The following is a 9,077-nucleotide window of genomic DNA, read 5'->3' on the forward strand; positions in this document are numbered from 1 at the left end:
TGCATGAGCTGAAGTGAAGCACCCGCTCTAGCCCTCTGCACGGAGCAGGAGTGAGTCACAAGGCCCAGCCACGTTTCTGAGCTGACATGGGATTAAGCGTGATCCTCACCATGCTAAGGAGGGGTTTAGCTGCATCCTCCCTGCCTAGGCCTCCTCCCTGCAATGAGGCAGCCTGCTTATACCAGTGAAGGATCTGGCCCCAGACATTGCTAGAGGCTAAGGGAGGGAGGGATAGCTCAGTGGTTTGAGCATTGGCCAGCTGAACCCAGGGCTGTGAGTTCAATCCTTGAGGGGGTCATTTAGGGAACTGGGGTAAAAATCTGTCTGGGGATTGGTCCTGCTTTGAGCAGGGGGTTGGACTAGATGATCTCCTGAGGTCCCTTCCAAACCTGATATTCTATGATTAAGCATTTCCAGATTTTCCTGTAACTGTACTATCTTGTTTGTGCCATTGGCTGACTCTAGCTGAGGGTGCTACAGTTACATGCCAACACCTATAATCTACAGAATGGGAACAGCTGTGGCTTTTGACTGAACATTTCTTTATGGTTTCAGCTATGCCAACACAAAGCCCCAACAAAAATAGTGTGGTTTTGTGGTCTCTACAAAGATAATAATTAAACTCCCCATGACATTATCTCAGCAATGGTTCTCTCCACAGGCGGCTGTGATGGAGAAATTCATCCATCTAGCAGAGAAGCAAATAATGGAGAGGGCTATATGGCCAGTAACATTTTAATGTCAAATTAAACATTGGGAAGCCCCATGCATGTGCTTTGGACCAATGTGAGAGTGTGAGCTTTTGCCCCAAATGAGCGTCTCCTTGGCACAAAGACACACACGTTTCTCAAAGCCGGCCAAAATAACAGCAAGTGGCATCAGCAAAGAAGCAAATCCTAGGCGTACTATAATGGGCATCCACGTGGCTGTGCAATACAAATAAACCATAGGGCTAGATGCAAAATGGGTGGTGACAGGTTTCTTTAAGCACAGTTTACATTAGTAATTTCCTATGCCTTAAAGTGAGTCAGTCATAATCTCCATGTGGATTGCCTCTCTTCTGAGACAGATCAGTTTCTGTGAGAAAGGCGTGAGTCATATCTCAGGGTACTGTTTAGCAGGAAGGGAGGATGGGTTGGTGGGTCAAACATTAGCCTTGGCTTCCTAAGACGGGGGTTCAAGGCTTTGATTAGCCCAAGTCCATGTATGATGCTGAGCAAGTCACTCTTTCTGTATTTCAGATCTCCACCTCTACGTGGGGATGATAAGTCACGGCCTCCAAAGGGACCATTCAGTCTGAGCTCCTGCACAGCCCAGGCCAGAGACCCGCCCCACGATCATTCCTAGAGCAGAGCTTGTAGAAAAACACTTAAACTTGATTTAAAATTTGACAGGGATGGACAATCCAGCATAACCCTTGATAAATTGTGCCAATGGTTAATTACCCTCACGCTTTGAAATTTACCCTTTATTTCCTCTCTGAATTTATCTAGCCTCAACTTCCAGCCATTGGCTCTTGTTATACCGTTGCTAAATTTTCGTCCTTCACTGGCAGAAGCTGTGAGAATGGACACCAGTTAGAATGTCCAAAATCCTTCAAAATCTCAAATTTACATTTCTGGTCATGTCTTTCAGAGGCTTCCTCAAAGCACTGAGTCATACTATTCCACCATTGATTATGATCATTCCAACAGGCCTTTTGACTGGTCATTCAAGACATTTCTTTTTCTCTGTTACACATTTTCTCCTCTCTTCACTGACTCAACTCTGACCTTCCAGTGGATCCATTCTGCACCAGGCCTCTTTCTTTCTTTCCCGTAATTTGACGGTATCATCTGTAATCCAACATTGGTTTTTTATTCTCTTAAATCCCAGTTTTTCTCCAGCAAACTCTGTGATAGAATCCTAAAATAAAGTCCACTCTTCTTCCACAGTAGACAGCTGGTCATCCAATATAGAATATTTGCTGACCCTATGGGACTTAAGATCAATTGTAAAAACAACAACCCCAAAGCATTGCATACCTCTTATAGAACAGAAATGAGTGACCTGCTGACGCTGTTTTTCCATGGCAATGATATTGCATGGGTGAATAGTTTTATCAGTTTGTGTGGTCAGTTGACAGCAGATGATTCTGTTTGTGAAGTCACAGGTTGGATGGATCCTGTGTGTCTGACATTTCAGCATCTTCAAAGTCCTCTGTTTGGGTGATGGGATGTCTGTGTGACAATTAAGAAAGGAGTGTACAATGTGGCAGTGATGATGCGATAGTGACAGCAGAGAAGAGCTACTAGGATCAGCAGGGGAACGGAGGGCCTATCTTATGAGACTAGAGGAGCTTGGCTTGCTTAGTCTAGGGAACAGAAGGATGAGAGAGGAGATCATTGCTCTCTATAAATACTTTAGGGAGAAAAGTGAGTTATTTAAGCTAAAGGACAATGTTGGCATAAGAACAAATAGACAACCATCAGAGAGGTGAAGTTCTAGAACAGCCTCTCAATTGGCGTTGTCAGGGCAAATAACTTAGTTTTAAGAGCAAGCTGGACAAATTTAAGAATGTGATTACCTGACAAGATTGTTTGTCATGGTGGGGGGCAGGGCTCAGCAGTCGTGGGGCTCACTTCCGGTTTTTGTCTTATGTTCCTAAAACCTCATGCTTCAGGGTTTCTGCTGGCCACCAATCGGGGTCAGGAAGGGATTTCCCACCCATCCCCACTGTGACATATCTGGGTGCAGTTTAGACCAGTGGGGGGCTGTGTCACCCTTGCCCTGAAACCTGGGGTGCCTTGCAATGCCTGACTGTTGTAATGCCCAACCTGGGCTGCTCAAAAACAGCTTGCCAGCGTGTAGGTCACTCCCAGATGTGCCTGTATGTAACTGCGTACTGCCAGTCACACCCCGGCTCTCACCAGCCTGGGTTATATTTCAGGGTGACCCCAACACATTCCCAGTCCCATATTTCCCCCCAGAAATGTATCTCCTGTACAGCCCACCCTCTCCTAGACAGTCCAAATATATTAAGTCTGTTATTGCTTAAAGGGAATGATAGACACCAGCTTATGATCTTAAATAGAGTTACCCAGGCACTTTAACTTAAACATACTGGTGTAGATAAAACAATAAAACAAGTTTATTTACTCCAAAGAGAGAGCTATTAAGTGAGTACAAGCAGTGAGGTATAAAAGTCAGAAATGGTTATGAGAAAATAAAGAGAAAAATGCTTTCTAGTGCTTATCTTAACAAACTATCATAGAATCATAGAATATCAGGGTTGGAAGGGACCTCAGGAGGTATCTAGTCCAACCCCCTGCTCAAAGCAGGACCAATCCCCAACTAAATCATCCCAGCCAGGGTTTTGTCAAGCCTGACCTTAAAAACCTCTAAGGAAGGAGATTCCACCACCTCCCTAGGTAACCCATTCCAGGGCTTCACCACCCTCCTAGTGAAAAAAGTTTTTCCTAATATCCAACCTAAACCTCCCCCACTGCAACTTGAGACCGTTACTCCTTGTTCTGTCATCTGGTACTACTGAGAACAGTCTAGATCCATCCTCTTTGGAACCCCCCTTTCAGGTAGTTGAAGGCTGCTATGAAATCCCCCCTCATTCTTCTCCTCTGCAGACTAAATAATCCCAGTTCCCTCCACCTCTCCTCATAAATCTTGTGCTCCAGCCCCCTAATCATTTTTGTTGCCCTCGGCTGGACTCTTTCCAATTTTTCCACATCCTTCTTGTAGTGTGGGGCCCAAAACTGGACACAATACTCCAGATGAGGCCTCACCAATGCCGAATAGAGAGGAACAATCACGCCCCTCAATCTGCTGGCAATGCTACTGCTTATACAGCCCAAAATGCCGTTAGCCTTCTTGGCAATAAGGGCACACTGTTCACTCATATCCAGCTTCTCATCCACTGTAACCCCTAGGTCCTTTTCTGCAGAACTGCTGCTTAGCCACTCAGTCCCTAGTCTGTAGCAGTGCATGGGATTCTTCCTTCCTAAGTGCAGGACTCTGCACTTGTCCTTGTTGAACCTCATCAGATTTCTTTTGGCCCAGTCCTCTAATTTGTCTAGGTCCCTCTGTATCCTATCCCTACCCTCCCGCATATCTACCACTCCTCCCAGTTTAGTGTCATCTGCAAACTTGCTGAGGGTGCAGTCCATGTGATGCTCCAGATCATTAATGAAGATATTGAACAAAACCGGCCCCAGGACCGACCCTTGGGGCACTCCGCTTGATACCAGCTGCCAACTAAACATGGAGCCATTGATCACTACCTGTTGAGCCCGATGATCTAGCCAGCTTTCTATCCACCTTATAGTCCATTCATCCAGCCCATACTTCTTTAACTTGCTGGCAAGATTACTGTGGGAGGCCGTATCAAAAGCTTTGCTAAAGTCAAGGAATAACACGTCCACTGATTTCCCCTCATCCACAGAGCCAGTTATCTCGTCATAGAAGGCAATTTGGTTAGTCAGGCATGATTTGCCCTTGGTGAATCCATGCTGACTGTTCCTGATCACTTTCCTCTCCTCGAAGTGCTTCAGAATTGATTCCTTGAGGACCTGCTCCATGATTTTTCCAGGGACTGAGGTGAGGCTGACTGGCCTGTAGTTCCCCGGATCCTCCTCCTTCCCTTTTTTAAAGATGGGCACTACATTAGCCTTTTTCCAGTCATACAAGACCTCCCTGGATCGCCATGAGTTTTCAAAGATAATGGCCAATGGCTCTGCAATCACATCCGCCAACTCCTTTTGCACCCTCAGATGCAGTGCATCTGACCCCATTGACTTTTGCTCGTCCAGCTTTTCTAAATAGTCCTGAACCACTTCTTTCTCCACAAAGGGCTGGTCACCTCCTCCCCATACTGTGCTGCCCAGTGCAGTAGTCTGGGAGCTGACCTTATTTGTGAAGACAGAGGCAAAAAAAGCATTGAGTACATTAGCTTTTTCCACATCCTCTGTCACTAGGTTGCCTCCCTCATTCAGTAAGTGGCCCACACTTTCCTTGACTTTCTTTTTGTTGCTAACATACCTGAAGAAACCCTTCTTGTTACTCATAACATCCCTTGCTAGCTGCAACTCCAAGTGTGATTTGGCCTTCCTGATTTCACTGCTGCATGCCTGATTCAAAGCACTACATTAGATTTAAAGCAAAGTTTCTCACCACATACTTCAACAGCATTATTATCCAAACTCTTCAGGCCAGGACCCCTCTCCCAGAGTCCAATGGCTGTTTTCCTTTGTCTTCTGAGGTGTGATACCAGAGACTGACGGGAGGGGGCGGGGGGTGTCTTCCCCTCCTTTTTATAGTTTCAGCCTCCTTCTTGAAAAGCATTTCCCGCTGTGAACCAGGAGACAAAGAGTCTGTTTGGAAGGATCTTCACCAGTGTGAACTTCCTTTGTTTTTCCCTTCCCCCTTTTTTCTGCTTGATGACTCTGTTGCTTAAATGGAAATTAAGAAAAGCATATGCTCCTTTGTTCAAAACAGGCTGTTTGACTAGTTTGGTGCTACACGAGTCTGAACATGTATTTTTAACATCATACAGGGGGAATTTATAACTTTATGCATAAAGCCGCTACACACATTTTACCATGATATTACTGATCAGCAAGTTATGAGTTTTCAAATGGTACCTCACAAGCCATGGGAGCATCCTTGTGCAAAAGGCTTCCCTGCTGTGAAGCTTACTCTAGAAACAGGAAGTTTACACTTGAAATTAGACGAAGGTTTCTAACCATTAGAGGAGTGAAGTTCTGAAACAGCCTTCCAAGGGGAGTAGTGGGGGCAAAAGACATATCTGGCTTCAAGACTAAGCTTGATAAGTTTATGGAGGGGACGGTATGATGGGATAGCCTAATTTTGACAATTAATTGATCTTTGATAATTAGCAGGTAAATATGCCCAATGGTCTGTGATGGGATGTTAGATGGGGTGGGATCTGAGTTACTACAGAGAATTCTTTCCTGGGTGCTGGCTGGTGAGTCTTGCCCACATGCTCAGGGTTTAACTGATCGCCATATTTGGGGTCGGGAAGGAATTTTCCTCCAGGGCAGATTGGCAGAGGTCCTGGAGATTTTTCGCCTTCCTCTGCAGCATGGGACACGGGTCACTTGCTGGAGGATTCTCTGCACCTTGAGGTCTTTAAACCATGATTTGAGGACTTCAATAACTCAGACATAATTTAGGGGTTTGTTACAGGAGTGGGTGGGTGAGATTCTGTGGCCTGCATTGTGCAGGAGGTCAGACTAGATGATCATAATGGTCCCTTCTGACCTTAAAGTCTATGAGTCTATGAGTCTATAAGCCATACCTCGTACACAAATTATCACAATAATGTGAACATAGGGGTGCGCTCCGTCACCCCCACCCCCGTGTATTTTTATCTCCTTTTTCTGAAGTATCAGAGATGGCCAGAGTTGGAGCTGGGACACTGGACAGGTGGGACCAGGCTCTGAGGGGGCATCAAGCATTCTCTCTTTCTCTCTTTCGGGTGCTTGGATGGCTGGTTCTTGCTCACATGGCAATCAGTGAGACCCTGACCGTAAAGGTGGGATTGGGAAGGAATTTTCCCCCAGATCAGATTGACAAGTGGCCTTGGGGGCAGAGAGGTGCCTTCCTCTGCAGCGTGTGGGTTCGGGTCACTTCTCGGTGTTATCTGGGTATATCTCACTTAATCATTTCACTGCCATTGCAGGGGCTTCTGGAATTGGTGCACCTCGGTGTGACACTCTGTGTCCCAAAGAAACACTCTGCACCCCCTATTCACCATAGTGATAGATTATGATGGGATTTGTACAAAATATGCCATGTGAGGTGGCATTGGAAAAGTTGTGGTTTGCTGAATATGATTATCCTATTTGTATGCATGTATCATTTTTGTATCTGAAGTTATGAACAGACTTTGCATCTGTATTTCAAATGTGCTTTCTCCTGGGTAACTCCCACAAGTTAGTTTACATCCAGTCTAGCCAGCACACTGTGAAGGGTTCAAGGTAATGGTCCATCGGCGAAAACAATGGGCCATGGGAAAAGGTCATCCTCACCTGATGGGCTCTCCTGTGGAGACTTCAGCCAGTGATAAGTGAGGGCTGCTATGACTCATCAAAGCATGCAAGGGCGTGAGACTAGATCATGTGATACTGGGCTCCATCTTGTGCCTGTACTTTTCCACAAACTGTGCTGGGGGCTTTGCTTGAAACAAAAGTTCCTTCCACATGGAAGAAGCTATAAAATGGGGAAGTGACATCACCAATTGGCCTCACTCTCCCTACAACACAACACCCGGAAACACCTTAGAAAAAAGACTGAAGTGGGGAAGGGGGTCCCAGGCAAGAAAGAAGGAATCCCAGCCTGAGTATGAAAGATCTGTAAACTGCTTGTACCATCAGGTTGAGACACTGCTTGATTCAAATCCTCTCTAGTGTATACAACTTAGATTTTGATTTTGTTTATTTCTTAGGTAACCAACTTAGATTTTAAGTAAGACTGTCACTTAATCACAGTTAACTCACGCGATTAACTGAAAAAACTTAATCATGATTTAAAAAATTTATTGCGATTAATCACACTTATAACAATAGAATACCAATTGTGACAAAGTTCCTCCTCTATCTTGGTGGGTCCTGCGCTTATTGGCGGATTTTCTTGTCTCAGAGATTCTCCATGTGGGTTGGGGAACAGCCCAGAGACCTTCCCCTCTGGAAGAACCCACAGTCCAGGTCAATTGGGAGGTTTGGGGGGAACCCGGGCCCACCCTCTACTCCGGGTTCTAGCCCAGGGCCCTGTGGACTGCAGCTGTCTATAGTGCCTCCTGTAACAGCTGCATGACAGCTACAACTCCCTGGGCTACTTCCCCATGGCCTCCTCCAAACACCTTCCTTATTCTCACCACAGGACCTTCCTCCTGGTGTCTGATAACGTTTGTGCTCCTCAGTCCTCCAGCAGCACAGCCACAGCCTCACCCTCTCAGCTCCTTGCACCTCTTGCTCCCAGCTCCTCACACTCGCACCACAAACTGAAGTGAGCTCCTTTTAAAACCCAGGTGCCCTGATTAGCCTGCCTTAATTGATTCTAACAGCTTCTTAATTGGCTCCAGGTGTCCTAATTAGCCTGCCTGCCTTAACTGGTGCTAGCAGGTTCCTGATTACTCTAGTGCAGCCCCTGCTCTGGTCACTCAGGGAACAGAAAACTACTCATCCAGTGACCAGTATATTTGCCCTCTACCAGACTCCTGTACCCCACTGGTCTGGGTCTGTCACACAATTGAAATGTATTAAATATTTTTAGATTTTTTCTATATTTTCCATATTGATTTCAATTACAAGACAGAATACAAAGTGCACAGAGCTCACTTTACATTATTATTTTTGATTACAAATATATGCCCTTTAAAAATAATAAACAAAAGAAATAGTATTTTTCAATTCACTTCATACAAGTACTGTAGTGCAATCTCTTTATCATGAAAGTGCAACTTACAAATGCAGGTTTTTTTGGTTACATAACTGCACTCAAAACCAGAACAGTGTAAAACCTTAGAGCCTACAAGTCCACTCAGTCCTACTTCTTGTTCAGCCAATCGCTAAGAGAAACAAGTTTGTTTACATTGATGGGAGATACTGCTGCCTGCTTCTTATTTACAATGGCACCTAAAAGTGCGTACTGGTGTTCGCATGGCAAGGTATTTACATGCCAGTGTTGCAAGGTATTTACATGCCAGATATGCTAAACATTCATATACTCCTTCCATGCTTCGGCCACCATTCCAGAGGAGATGCTTCCATGCTGATGATGCTCGTTAAAAAAAGAATGCATCAATTACATTTGTGACAGTACTTCTTGGGGGGAGAATTGTATGTCCCCTGCTCTATTTTACCCGCATTCTGCATATATTTCATGTTTTAGCAGTCTCGGATGATGACCCAGCACATGTTCGTTTTCAGAACACTTTCACAGCAGATTTGACAAAACGCAAAGAAGGTGAGATTTCTAAAAATAGCTACAGCTTACAGGTTTAAGAATCTGAAGTGCTGTCCAAAATCTGAGAGGGACGAGGTGTGGAGCTTTTAGAAGTCTTA

Source organism: Chrysemys picta, chromosome 11 (assembly GCF_011386835.1).
Source record: "Chrysemys picta bellii isolate R12L10 chromosome 11, ASM1138683v2, whole genome shotgun sequence".
Lineage (NCBI taxonomy): Eukaryota > Metazoa > Chordata > Testudines > Emydidae > Chrysemys > Chrysemys picta.